The following is a 15,055-nucleotide window of genomic DNA, read 5'->3' on the forward strand; positions in this document are numbered from 1 at the left end:
TGTCATTTACATTGTTTTGATCGCTGCATTCATTACATATTCTTACAATAGTATGATCAAGGTTATGATGGCATGTCACTCCAGAAATTATCTTTGTTATCGTTTACCTGCTCGGGACGAGCAGAAACTAAGCTTGGGGATGCTGATACGTCTCCGACGTATCGATAATTTCTTATGTTCCATGCCACATTATTGATGATATCTACATGTTTTATGCATATTTTATGTCATATTTATGCATTTTCCGGCACTAACCTATTAACGAGATGCCGAAGAGCCAGTTGCTGTTTTCTGCTGTTTTTGGTTTCAGAAATCCTAGTAAGGAAATATTCTCGGAATTGGACGAAATCAACGCCCAGGGGCCTATTTTGCCACGAAGCTACCAGAAGACCGAAGGGAAGACGAAGTGGGGCCACGGGGCGCCGCCACACTAGGGCGGCGTGGCCTACAGGGGGCCCGCGCGGCCCTAGCGTGTGGGGCCCCCGTGTGGCCCCCTGACCTGCCCTTCCGCCTACATATAGTCTTCGTCGCGAAACCCCCAGTACCGAGAGCCACGATACGGAAAACCTTCCAGAGACGCCGCCGCCGCCAATCCCATCTCGGGGGATTCAGGAGATCGCCTTCGGCACCCTCCCGGAGAGGGGATTCATCTCCCGGAGGACTCTTCACCGCCATGGTCGCCTCCGGAGTGATGAGTGAGTAGTTCACCCCTGGACTATGGGTCCATAGCAGTAGCTAGATGGTTGTCTTCTCCTTATGTGCTTCATTGTCGGGTCTTGTGAGCTGCCTAACATGATCAAGATCATCTATCTGTAATGCTATATGTTGTGTTTGTTGGGATCCGATGGATAGAGACTACTATGTTATGTTGATTATCAATCTATTACCTATGTGTTGTTTATGATCTTGCATGCTCTCCGTTATTAGTAGAGGCTCTGGCCAAGTTTTTACTATTAACTCCAAGAGGGAGTATTTATGCTCGATAGTGGGTTCATGCCTCCATTAAATCTGGGACAGTGACAGAAAGTTCTAAGGTTGTGGATGTGTTGTTGCCACTAGGGATAAAACATTGATGCTATGTCCGAGGATGTAGTTATTGATTACATTACGCACCATACTTAATGCAATTGCCTGTTGTTTGCAACTTAATACTGGAAGGGGTTCGGATGATAACCTGAAGGTGGACTTTTTAGGCATAGATGCATGCTGGATAGCGGTCTATGTACTTTGTCGTAATGCCCAATTAAATCTCACAATACTCATCATATCATGTATGTGCATTGTCATGGCCTCTCTATTTGTCAATTGCCCAACTGTAATTTGTTCACCCAACATGCTATTTATCTTATGGGAGAGACACCTCTAGTGAACTGTGGACCCCGGTCCATTCTTTTAATTGAATACAATCTACTGCAATACTTGTTCTACTGTTTTCTGCAAACAATCATCATCCACACTATACATCTAATCCTTTGTTACAGCAAGCCGGTGAGATTGACAACCTCACTGTTTCGTTGGGGCAAAGTACTTTGGTTGTGTTGTGCAGGTTCCACGTTGGCGCCGGAATCCCTGGTGTTGCGCCGCACTACATCTCGCCGCCTTCAACCTTCAACGTGCTTCTTGGCTCCTACTGGTTCGATAAACCTTGGTTTCTTACTGAGGGAAAACTTGCCGCTGTACGCATCACACCTTCCTCTTGGGGTTCCCAACGGTCGCGTGCTGTACGCGTATCAGCACGCTGCTGGCGGAGTGTCTTGCGCTCATGGGCAAGGATCATGATGGTGTCGGTCTGCTGCACTATGTGGGCGTGAGTCTGGTTGGCGTAGACGCGACAGTTGTCCAGCTCCTTCTGGGGCTCGTGCAGCATAAAGTCCACGTGCTCCATGTGATACTTCAGCTTCGGGTGGGGTGACAGTGCCCTGGGTCCTCCGATGGAGTCATGCCTTGCAAAGTGAGCAAAGCGAGTCCCATAAATCTCAGTCACATGCTGCCCACACAGACGGGCAAGTGCTTCCTGCATGGCTCTAGCTAGTCCATCTAGCCAGTTGCTTTCCATGACAGAGAAATGGATCCTCTCAGAAATAGGAGGCTCCCTCTTGCCACTCAGGTCCGCAGTGATAACCCACTGAAGTTCCCTTCCGGGCTGGTCGTCCACTTGAGTTCCAAGGAACTCCAGGTGCGGGCGTCCGAGATGCTCAGACAAAGCGTCTAAGTCCCTCTCGAAGATCAAGTTCCCACCATTCCCCAACTGGTAAAACTTGGTGTTGTGGGGCAACGCCATCTGAAAGAGAATTGGGTGAGTAAGTTAGAGAAGTGCAAGTGTGTCAAATTTTATGTATAATTTCAAGAAAAGTATAGCATGAGTTTCTCTTTTGAAAAAGATCTCAAAGGTAAGAGTGTGAATAAGTTTTCATAAATTTTCACTTCATTGGGTACGGAAGCAAGCTGGCGGCGAACGAGAGCGGGCAGCGGGAGTGGGAGGACTACCTGTTCCACCTCGTGCACCCCGACCACGCCGCGAACCACGAGAGGTGGCCGGCGCATCCGCCGGAGTACGTCCCCGTGACACGGTAGTTCGGGGAGCTCGTCAGCGGGCTCGCCTCCAGGCTCCTCGCCATCCTCTCGCTCGGCCTCGGCGTCCCCGCCCCCACTCTTGAGCACCACCTCCGCCTAGTCGAGCCCACCCAAGACAAAGTCGCAGACGACGACTGATAACCCACATGTATAGGGGATCGCGGCAGTCTTCGCGGGAAGTAAAACCCAATTTATTGATTCGACACAAGGGGAGACAAAGAATATTTGAAAGCCTTAACAGCGGAGTTGTCAATTCAGCTGCACCTGGAAACAGACTTGCTCGCAAGAGTTTATCAGTAGTAACAGTTTTATAGCAGTAGCAGTAGTGAAATAACAGCAGCAGAGTAACAGAGACAGCAGTAGTAATTATAGTAAACAGCAGGATTAAAATACTGTAGGCACAGGGATGGATGACGGGCATTGCATGGATGAGAGAAACTCATGTAACAATCAAAGCAGGGCATTTGCAGATAATAATAAAACGGTGTCCAAGTACAAAGCAATACATAGGCATGTGTTCCATATATAGTCGTACGTGCTCGCAATTAGAAACTTGCACAACATCTTTTGTCCTACCAGCCGGTGGCAGCCGGGCCTCTAGGGAATCTACTGGAGATTAAGGTACTCCTTTTAATAGAGTACCGGAGCAAAGCATTAACACTCCGTGAACACATGTGATCCTCACATCACTACCATCCCCTCCGGTTGTCCCGATTTCTGTCACTTCGGGGCCTTTGGTTCCGGACAGCGACATGTGTATACAACTTGCAGGTAAGATCATAAAACAATGCATATCATGATGAAACAATAACATGTTCAGATCTGAGATCATGGCACTCGGGCCCTAGTGACAAGCATTAAGCATAACAAGTTGCAACAATATCATCAAAGTACCAATTACGGACACTAGGCACTATGCCCTAACAATCTTATGCTATTACATGACCAATCTCATCCAATCCCTACCATCCCCTTCAGCCTACAGCGGGGGAATTACTCACACATGGATGGGGGAAACATGGATGGTCGATGGAGAGGCGTCGGTGATGATGATGGCAATGATCTCCTCCAATTCCCCGTCCCGGCGGAGTGCCAGGACGGAGTTTCTGGTCCCAGAGACGGAGTTTCGCGATGTGGCGGCGTACTGGAGGGTTTCTGGTGACTTTGACTTCTCTTTCACGATTTTTAGATCGAACCCCTTAAGTAGTCCAGTGGGGGGCGTCGGAGGCCAGCCGAGGGGGCCACACACTAGGGCGGCGCGCCCCCCCTGGGTCGCGCCGGCCTGGTGTGTGGGGCCCTCGGGCCTCCACCTGGCTTGCCCTTCTGGCTCCCTGAGTCTTCTGGTAAAATAGGCCCATTGATATAAATTCCGAGGATTTTCCCGAAAGTTGAATTTCTGCACAAAACAAGACACCAGAGCAATTCTGCTGAAAACAGCGTTAGTCCGTGTTAGTATCCAAAATACACAAATTAGAGGCAAAACAATAGCAAAAGTGTTCGGGAAAGTAGATACGTTTTGGACGTATCAGCTCCCCCCAAGCTTAGCTTATTGCTTGTCCTCAAGCAATTCAGTTAACAACTGAGTGCGATAAAAGAACTTTCACGAACACATTTTCTCAGATGATGTAAATATTCTCAGGATATGGCTAACACTTAGGCAATTCATAATAAGGTACATGCAAATAAGATCATCTAACAGCTATGTCAATCATGGAAAGGTACCAACAATTAATAATAAGCATCATGAATCATGTCTATAAGCAGGATTGCAATGTTCATAAAAGAGTATGATAAAGTGGTATCTCGCTTGCCCGAATTTGAAAAGCAAAACATAAATGCCCAGGCACCTCTGAGGTTCATAGAAAGACTAGAAATAGAGATTGTCAAAGATAAAAGCATCAAGGTTATACCACAGTCAATCATATTTTGGGACAAGCATATTATACTAAGAATGACAGTTGTGCTCTCAAGAAAGTGCTCAAAGAAAGGATGGAGACACAACATAAAAGTAAAAGATTGACCCTTCGCAGAGGGAAGCAGGGATTAACATGCACTAGAGCTTTTCATTTTTAAAACAGGAGTAAAATCATTTTGAGAGGTGTTTGTTGTTGTTAACGAATGGTAATGGGTACACCAACTACCTCGTCAACCAGACTTTCAAGAGCGGCTCCCATGAAGGACGTTATTTCTACCAGCAAGGTAGATCATCCCTCTTCTCTTTTGTTTACACATGTACTTTAGTTTTATTATGGGTGACACTCCCCCCAACCTTTGCTTACACAAGCCATGGCTAACCGAATTCTCGGGTGCCTTCCATCAATCTCATACCATGGAGGAGTGTCTATTTGCAAAATTAAGTTGCTTACTGATGAATCAGAGCAAAACATGTGAAGAGAATTATTAATGAAGTTATTAGTTGGGGCTGGGCACCCCGTTGCCAGCTCTTTTTGCAAAATTATTGGATAAGCGGATGTGCCACTAGTCCATTATGAAAGTCCGTCAAGAGTAAATGACAAGGTTGAAAGATAAACACGACATACTTCCTCATGAGCTATAAAACATTAACACAAATTGAGAAGCATTTTGAACGTTTTAAAGGTAGCGCATGAGAATTTACTTGGAATGGTTTGAAATGCCATGCATAGGTATTTATGGTGGACACTTTGGAACAACTTGGTTTTCAGGTGTTTGGAAGCACGAGCAGCGTTCCCTCTCAGTACAAGTGAAGGCTAGCAATAGACTGGGGAGCGACAAATCAAGAGAGTAGTTACTGTCATAATTATGCTTGCGGCAAAATAAATTAACGGAGGCATAAAAGTGATACAAGAACTCTGAGGCAAAGTAAATCATCGAGGCTTAATTGACTTTTGTTCAGTCATATGCATGCGTGAGCATGTGCCAAGTCGATTCAAATGAATTATTCAGAGGAGGATACCACAATGTCATACCTATTTATGAATAAAACAATGCAAGCAAACATCCATGACATGCTACTCATATTAATAAATTGGAGCTAAACATGAGAGATCATGAACTACTAGACTTTCTTAAATGACATATACCTCACATGAACCAACTAAGCATGCTCACATAGATGAGTATATGTACAAAAATGAAAACAAATAGAGTTCATACCAGCCTCTCACCATAGTCGAATTGTCGTAGATCGTCATTATTGCCTTTCACTTGTGTAGCTTGTATAATATGAAATGAAAACCACGCTCCAGCCACCGAAGACCATTGAACTCATAGTGAATTTTACAAACCAAAGAAGAACAACAAATATTTTTGGTGTTTTCGAATTGGAAACAAGAACAAAAGAAACAAGCCAATAAAGCAAAATCTTTTTGGATTTTCTTATAGCAAACCAACGATAGCAAATAAAGCAAAATAAAAGCAAGAAACCAAAATAAACAAATGGTGAAGAGAAACAACTGAAATGTTTTTGGTCTTTTTGTGTTTTAGGAAAGAAACAAAGCAAAAAACAAGAAATGATAAACTAGAAAAGTCACATAAACACAAAGCAGCAGAAATTCATCAAACTTGACAGCAGTACAGTACTTGATTTTTAAGAAATTCTTCCACTGCTCAAATCGAAAAGTGTTCAACTAATGAAAGTTAGATAACAACCTGCGGAACATGCAAAAAAATTGGCTTCGCAAAATATCGTTCTGGCTATTTTTGAGAATTTTTTTTGGTAACAGTCCAGAATCTGTTTTCAGGCAGCACTTCCCCAAATATCATCTCCCTCTCATTAGAAAACCACTTAAAGAAACAAAACAAGTATATACAAGTATCCAGCAACCATAATATGCAAAGAATGAGTGATGCCGGTATACCTCCCCCCAAGCTTAGGCTTTTGGCCTAAGTGGAGTTCAACCCCAGCGAGGGTCGCTGTTCCACGCCGGTGGATCATACATGGCGTAGTCATAGTGAGGTCCCTGTGCAGAAGAAAATCGTGGAGGCTCCACATGTCCAAAATGTTGATGCGAAGAACTTGCTGCATCGGATGACGAGTCGAGGTGTTCCTCGGCCTCCTCTGTGTTGTCTCTTACATGATGGCCTCCTCCCTCTATGTGTGCATTCAGTGCACCTTCTGTGACTGACCAATCCTCCCTGGAATCAAGGTTAAATAGAACAGGCGCAGGAAATCTTACTAGTTTTTCAGTTTTCTTAGTTATTCTTCAAGCTTTCTTATAAAATGTCATCTTGTAAAATAGGTTACCCAAATTAGATGAATCAGAAACAAATTCATGTTTAATCATGGAGACTATGTCAAATTTTTCCATGGGAAGTTGAATATCAAGATGGTGAGGTTCTACTCCATGCAAAGCTAGTAAACGAGAGGCGATGAGACCTCCACAAATTCCACCCTTCTCACGGTTAGTAGCAAGTCTATAAGCTATCAATGCACCCAAATTATTAGCCCTATTGCTTTGCAGTGCAGCAGCTAGAAAAGCTAAATCCTGGATAGATAATTTACTACCATTCTTTCTAGCAAGTACGCACTTGGTAATGAAATAAGCAAAGTAGCGGATAGCTGGGAGTTGAATGCTACTGATTTTACCACCATCCTCTGAGAAGCTCCTTCCATGACAAATCCTCTTGAAAAGGTTTAAGAGCTCTCGCGGCGATCCCCTTATCTTCTCGCATGATCCACATTGCGGTACTCTAATTGATGTACAAAAATCATTGAATGGCAAGTTGACAGTTTTATTATAAATTTTATACTGAACCATGGGGTTAGATTGCGACCAATTGAACTTAAAATCATGCACAACAGACATAGTCAATTTTGCATATTGGCATGGTTCTCCGTCAACAAAATCATTCAACCCTGCACGAGAAATTAGATTATGAATATCTCCCAAGATTCCTGCACTTCTCATGAAATCTGTGCACGGGTAGTAAGAGGGGTATACTCCTTCGCGGTTCACTCTCATGACTTGTTGCACCTCCAATTCTTGTTGGTTTAGTTGATGTCTATTCCACTCCATTTTCTGAAATTTTCAACAAACATTATAAAATTTGATTTGGTGACATATAATTGAGGGAAACTACTATAGGAACTTGCTAGAGTACTAATCATGCATCAAAACTAGTTTATACAACTCAGAACAAGCATGCAAGCTCACTAAACATGTTACCTATAGCAGCAAAATATTCAAGATATAATCAACCAAACAAAATTCTACTTGGATAATCGGAGGAGTCACATACCGGAGAGCAAATGTGCCAAATTTCAGACATAAATCTGGGCTGAGCAAAGAGATCGAGAAATCGTGAGCTCTTGAGCAGAAACACGAGTGAGAGAAAGCTGGTGTTGATTTTTTCGGGAGAGAGAAGAGTGTGGGAGGAAGAGATGCTAAAGTGGGGCAAGGGGGAGCCCACACACCAGGGTGGCGCGCCCCCTTTCCAGGCCGCGCCGGCCTGTGGGGTGCCACCATGGGGTGCCCCATTAGTCATCCCCAGGTGCTCCCGGGTGCATTTTCGAAAAATAGGACCAACGGTATAATTTTTGTAAATTTTTAAAAACTTTGAAAAATGCACATTTCTGGGTATTAAGTTTATTATTACTGGCCAGAATTTTTTTTGAAATCTCTAATTAGCTAAGGAACTTTGCAAATCAAAAGTGCTACAGCAAGTAGAACAAGTGGAGGAAGAAAGAGATGTTGTTTACCTCCTCTATGCATATAAAAAGTATTTGTTAACAAGGTTGATCAGGTCTTGCCACCAAATAAATTTTACATAGCATAAGAAGAAATAAACCTCAAATCAATCATGTTACCTTGAATTGTATTGATATGGATCCAATCATAAGATTTTGATATCCTTCTTTAGGCTCATATATAGGACAATCAATAGTTCCAACTTTGATAGTTCTCACATTAGAAATGGTATTAACTCCACATACTTTATCAATCCTCTTGGGGAAATAGACGGTATGCTCCTTATCATCAACATTGAAAGTACTTTTCCTTTATTGCAATCAATAACAGCCCCTGCGGTGTTAAGAAAAAGGTCTCCCAAGAATAATAGACATATTATCATCTTCAGGCATTTCCAACACAACAAAATCAGTTAATATGAAGCAGTTATTAGTAACTTGAACAGGTACATCCTCACATATACCAACAGGAATAGCAGTAGATTTATCATCCATTTGCAAAGATATATCAGTAGGTATCAACTTATCTAAGTAAAGTCTCTTATAAAGAGAAAAAGGCATAACACTAACACCGGCTCCCAAATCACATAGAGCAGTTCTAACATAATTATTCTTAATAGAACAAGGAATAGTAGGTATACCTGGGTCGCCCAACTTCTTTGGAACTTTGCCATTGAAATAGTAATTAACAAGCATAGTGGAAATCTCCTCATTAGAGATTTTCCTTTTGTTAGTGACAATATCTTTGATATACTTTGAATAAGGAGGCAATTTAATAGCATCGGTCAAAGGGATTTGCAAGAATAAAGGTTTCATCCAATCACAAAATTTATTATAGTGTTCTTCTTCCTTTGATTTTAGTTTCTTAGCAGGAAAAGGCATTTGCTTTTGCACCCAAGGTTCCCTTTCATTACCATGTTTCTTAGCAATAGAATCTTCTTTAGTATACTTTTTATTTTTAGCATGCTTTTCAGGTTCATCTTCAACCTCTTCTTTATCAGAAGCATCATTCTTATCCTTATCATTATCATTATCATGTTCATTACCACTTTCAGTTTCAGCATCAGAAATAGAAATACTATTAGGATCATTAACAGGTTCAGAGGATTCTACAACATTTTTATGTTTCTTCTTCTTTTTCTTAGAAGGAGCACTAGGTTCAATTCGTTGAGAATCTTGTTCGACTCTTTTGGGATGCCCTTCAGGATATAAAGGATCCTGGGTAGAAACACCGCCTCTAGTTGTTACTTCATAAGCATGTTTCTCTTTAGAATTATTTTTTAACAAGTCATTTTGCACTTTAGTGAGTTGATCAATTTGAGTTTGAACCATTTGAAAATGTTTAACAAGCATCTTAATGTCATTGGAGGTTCTCTCCACAATATCATGCAAATTGCTAATAGCTTGAGAATTTTCCATTAGATGATTCTCTACTCTCATATTAAAATTTTCTTGCTTAACAATATAATTATCAAACTCATCTAAGCATTGAGCAGGAGGTTTCGAATACGGAATATCTTTCCTAGTAAAGCGTTGAAGGGAGTTTACCTCTATCATGGATGAAGGGGGATTATCTCACATATATCTTCTATGGGAGGTAAATTCTTCACATCTTCGGATTTAATACATTTCTCCTTGAGAGACTTCTTGGCTTCCCTCATATCTTCATCATTCAATTTAATTAAACCCCTCTTCTTCAATATTGGTGTCGGAGTTGGTTCAGGTGTAGTCCAATCATCATAATTCCGGCCTATCTTAGCCAATAATTCTTCAGCTTCGCCTGGAGTTCTTTTCCTGAAAACACAACCAGCACAACTATCCAAATATGCCCTAGACTCAACGGTTAGTCCACTATAGAATATATCAAGTAAATCATGCTTTTCCAATTCATGTCTAGGTCGAGCCCTGATAAAAGAGCAAAATCTTGCCCATGCTTCAGGCAATTTCTCTCCATCTTCCTGGTCAAAGCTATAAATTTTCTGTAAAGCAGCATGTTGAGCACTAGCAGGAAAGTATTTCCGAAAGAAAACATCAAGCAAATCACCTGGACTTTTAATAGAACCAGGAGGCAAATTATTGTACCAAGTTTTAGCGTCATCCTTTAATGAGAAAGGAAAAAATTTAGCAACAAAATAAGTACGCATCTTGACATCATCAGAAAACAAGCTACTCATAGAAGAGAGTTCATTCATGTGTTCTACAGAACTTTCTTTTTCAGTACCACAAAAAGGTGTTTTCTCAACAATAGCTATATGAGATAGATCAAGAGAAAAATCATAATCTTTATCCTTAATGCATATAGGAGATGTGGCAAATTTAGGATCAGGAGATAGCTTATGTCTAACAGTATATTGTGCGAGAAACTTTTTAATTTTTCTTGCATCAGCAGTAGCATTGCATCTATTAATAAAATCATCATTAAGCTCCACATAATCCTCATCAGGATCATCACTAGAATAATCAAGTTCAGGTGAATTAACAGGTGTAGCAGCATTAGGAGTTTCAGTATTTTCAATTTGTCTAGACCTAGCAATTGTAGCATCTAGAAAGGATCCCAATGAACCACTATCATCAAGCACAGCAGAAATATTATCAATATTATGAGAGTTTTCAGATTCAGCAGAAGTACCAGCAAGTGAAGCTTGCGGCGGTGAAACAAGTTGACTTATCACAGATGGTGAATCAAGAGTAGCAGAGGTACTCAGAGTTGTACCTTTTCTTGTAGTGGATGGTAATATGGCGACTTTAGGATCGCGAGGTTTACCCATTATGGAGAATTTGCAGCAAACAATATCAATCCAAGTGAACTTCCAAATAAAGCTATGCTCCCCGGCAACGGCGCCAGAAAACAGTCTTGATAACCCACAAGTATAGGGGATCGCGGCAGTCTTCGCGGGAAGTAAAACCCAATTTATTGATTCGACACAAGGGGAGACAAAGAATACTTGAAAGCCTTAACAGCGGAGTTGTCAATTCAGCTGCACCTGGAAACAGACTTGCTCGCAAGAGTTTATCAGTAGTAACAGTTTTATAGCAGTAGCAGTAGTGAAATAACAGCAGCAGAGTAACAGAGACAGCAGTAGTAATTATAGTAAACAGCAGGATTAAAATACTGTAGGCACGGGGATGGATGACGGGCGTTGCATGGATGAGAGAAACTCACGTAACAATCAAAGCAGGGCATTTTCAGATAATAATAAAACGGTGTCCAAGTACAAAGCAATCCATAGGCATGTGTTCCATATATAGTCGTTCGTGCTCGCAATGAGAAACTTGCACAACATCTTTTGTCCTACCAGCCGGTGGCAGCCGGGCCTCTAGGAAATCTACTGGATATTAAGGTACTCCTTTTAATAGAGTACCGGAGCAAAGCATTAACACTCCGTGAACACATGTGATCCTCACATCACTACCATCCCCTCCGGTTGTCCCGATTTCTGTCACTTCGGGGCCTTTGGTTCCGGACAGCGACATGTGTATACAACTTGCAGGAAAGATCATAAAACAATGCATATCATGATGAAACAATAACATGTTCAGATCTGAGATCATGGCACTCGGGCCCTAGTGACAAGCATTAAGTATAACAAGTTGCAACAATATCATCAAAGTACCAATTACGGACACTAGGCACTATGCCCTAACAATCTTATGCTATTACATGACCAATCTCATCCAATCCCTACCATCCCCTTCAGCCTACAGCGGGGGAATTACTCACACATGGATGGGGGAAACATGGATGGTCGATGGAGAGGCATCGGTGATGATGATGGCGATGATCTCCTCCAATTCCCCGTCCCGGTGGAGTGCCAGAACGGAGTTTCTGGTCCCCGAGACGGAGTTTCGCGATGTGGCGGCGTACTGGAGGGTTTCTGGTGACTTCGACTTCTCTTTCGCGATTTTTAGATCGAACCCCTTAAGTAGTCCAGAGGGGGGCGTCGGAGGCCAGCCGAGGGGGCCACACACTAGGGCGGCGCCCCCCCCCCCCCCTGGGCCGCGCCGGCCTGGTGTGTGGGGCCCTCGGGCCTCCACCTGGCTTGCCCTTCTGGCTCCCTGAGTCTTCTGGTAAAATAGGCCCATTGATATAAATTCCGAGGATTTTCCCGAAATATGAATTTCTGCACAAAACAAGACACCAGAGCAATTCTGCTGAAAACAGCGTTAGTCCGTGTTAGTTGTATCCAAAATACACAAATTGGAGGCAAAACAATAGCAAAAGTGTTCGGGAAAGTAGATACGTTTTCGACGTATCAACGACCAGGACAAGGAGCAAGAGGAAGAACTCCTCGACCTCTTGCTGAAGCTTAAGATCAACTACTACCCGGTATGCCCGCAGCCGGACCTGGCCGTGGGCGTCGAAGGGCACACCGACGTCAGCGCGCTCTCCTTCATCCTCATCAACGGCGTGCCCGGCCTACAAGTCAAGCGCGCCGGCCGCGACGACGAAGGGTGGGTGATGGCGCGCGACGAGCTGGGAACGCTGGTGGTGCACGTCGGCGACGCGCTCGAGATCCTCAGCGACAGGCGCTACACCAGCGTGCTCCACCGCGGCCTCGTCAACCGCGTCGCCACGCGCGTCTCCTGGGTCATCTTCGCCGAGCCACCGCCGGACCGGGTGCTCCTGCAGCCCCTGCCCGAGCTCCTCGCCGACGGCCAGGAGCAGCCGTGGTTCCATTATCCTCCTCGTCTTCCAGTTCCAGTTCCCGTCCTCGTCTTCTCATCCACCACCATGCCACCGAAGGCGAGGAAGCCGCGGGCGAAGAAGGAGCGGCCGCCGGGTATGTCGAACGCATAGTGGGTGGCGGACGAGATCCGGCGCCAGGTCGAAACAAGTGGCAGGGTGGAGAGGGAGAAAAAAGCCGCTGCCAAGAGGGCGGCGGCGGCCCAGGACGAACAAGCGAGGAAGATCAGCATGGCCATGAGCATGGGCCATGCTCACGGCGGCGGCGGCGCCATTTTCCCCGGCCAATGGCCGGCGCAAGGTACAAGCAGTTGCCCATCGACTTTCTCCCCTTCGATCTACTCGCCGTCGCCGCCTGCCATGTTCCAAGAGGACGCCTACGTCCAACCGTCCAGCGACGAGGGCCGCTCCCGTTCGGTGCGATGGCGGCGCCGAACGATGAGGAGATCCACGAGATGATCACCTCCGGCTCCATGGCCGCCGCTGCGAGCCCGGGGTTCTTCATGGCCGCCGCCGCTGCGAGCCAGGGGTTCTTCACGCAAGAGGAGGCGAGGGCGACGACAACTGTCGCGGCGCGCAACGAGTATGTGGAGGATGTGGCCGACAGAAGCCAAGCCATCGAAGAAGAAGACGAAGAAGAAGAGCAGCCAACTAAAGTCGCCGCCAACCTGAGCCACGGTGCTTAGATCTGAAGATGTCGAGTTTGTACTTCCCCGACTCCCTTCTGAAAGCGGCCAATACGAAGTCCGCTCCGCCATTGACACCGTCAGGCAAGACACCGACAAGGTCTGGGTCGATGCTCCATCTAGCGAAGTGGGAGCTGACTTCGGGAAGCGGATCGAGTGAGGGCTGGCGCCCACGCCCGCCGGCCCTGTAGATGAAGTAGTGTGGCAACGGGTAAGGGGAGATGTTCAAGCTGAGGAGGGCGAGGTTTCCGGTCGACCAAACAATCTTGGGCTCGCTGTGGAAGGGGCTGGCGGAGAGGTCGATGCAGCGCACGTAGAAGTAGGAGAGGCCCGGGAGATCGGCGATAACGAAGGTCACGCTGATAGTTCCTGCTTCCTTGGTGAAGGTCTGCGCGGTCGTGTGGTTATCGGCTCCGCCCAGCAACCCATATCCGGCGGCGTCTTTGGCGTCCCCGGCCAGGAACACGTACCCATACGAGTCGAGGAGGGCACAGATGGGACGGCCGGGGAAGGGGCGACGGCTCGATCCGGACATCGAAGGGCAGGCTGTTCCCAGAGGAGAGGGGCGGCCGGAGGGTAGGCTCCGAGAGGAGCAGCAGAGCGGCGGCTGGATCTTGGATGGTAGGCCTCGCTTGGATTGTTGATCAATTAGGCGCTTTTGTTGTGCCCCCGGAATTTGAGCAGAGCCTCAACCGTTCCGTATAGGGAGCGACCACGAACCAAGTGCAGGTCTCCCAAACAGATACGGACCTGTACGTATCTTAAACTCCTCAAAAAAAAAAAAAAACTCCCGTCAAAAGAAAAAACTGTATCTTAAACTCAGGAGCCTGTGGATCGTTGGAATTTTCTAGCGCCTCTAATTTTCTTTTTCTTTTTGTACCCCTTACATCTCATAAAGCTTGTCTTAACTTTATTCAAATTTCGGTGTATCTAAATAGTATCTAGATGGGATGCGGTACTTTGATGGTGTCCACTGTTGAGCACTTTATTCATTCCTCTTTGATGAAGATAAATACAATATTATTTTGACATATCAACCAAAAATATTAAAAACAATTGGTAGTCAAAGTTTTAAAAGTTTAAGCAGTTATGTTTTTACCAGAGTGTGTGAATGTGCCATCTTTCAAATGAAACAAAACGTAGCATCTGGACTAGATGGGTTTGCTAACCGAACTGCTCCATCATCATCAAGAGGCAGTAGGCTGTGCTGCAATTGCCATCTGTTGGCGTCTAGACTTTTTGACGGACTTGGATTTACCAGCCATCAGCCCGCTCCGTCGCAAGCTCTGCGAGGCGTGCGCTCTCTATCAGCACTGGACGAGCACCTCGACGTCTGGGCTGCCTATCGCAGCAACACCGTTGCATGGTCTCTAGACCATTACAAACTAGTAGGTTTCAATTCAGCTGCAGATTTCGGAAAAATATTTACAGAGTGGTAAATCT

The 15,055-nt window shown here is 44.9% G+C and overlaps 1 pseudogene; it reads left to right on the plus strand.

Moving 5' to 3' along the window:
• The first annotated feature begins 1,762 nt into the window (after window positions 1-1,762).
• Window positions 1,763-13,040, plus strand: LOC127347238 (leucoanthocyanidin dioxygenase 1-like; annotated as a pseudogene).
• Window positions 13,041-15,055: the final 2,015 nt, after the last annotated feature.

Source organism: Lolium perenne, chromosome 4, assembly GCF_019359855.2.
Source record: "Lolium perenne isolate Kyuss_39 chromosome 4, Kyuss_2.0, whole genome shotgun sequence".
NCBI lineage: Eukaryota > Viridiplantae > Streptophyta > Magnoliopsida > Poales > Poaceae > Lolium > Lolium perenne.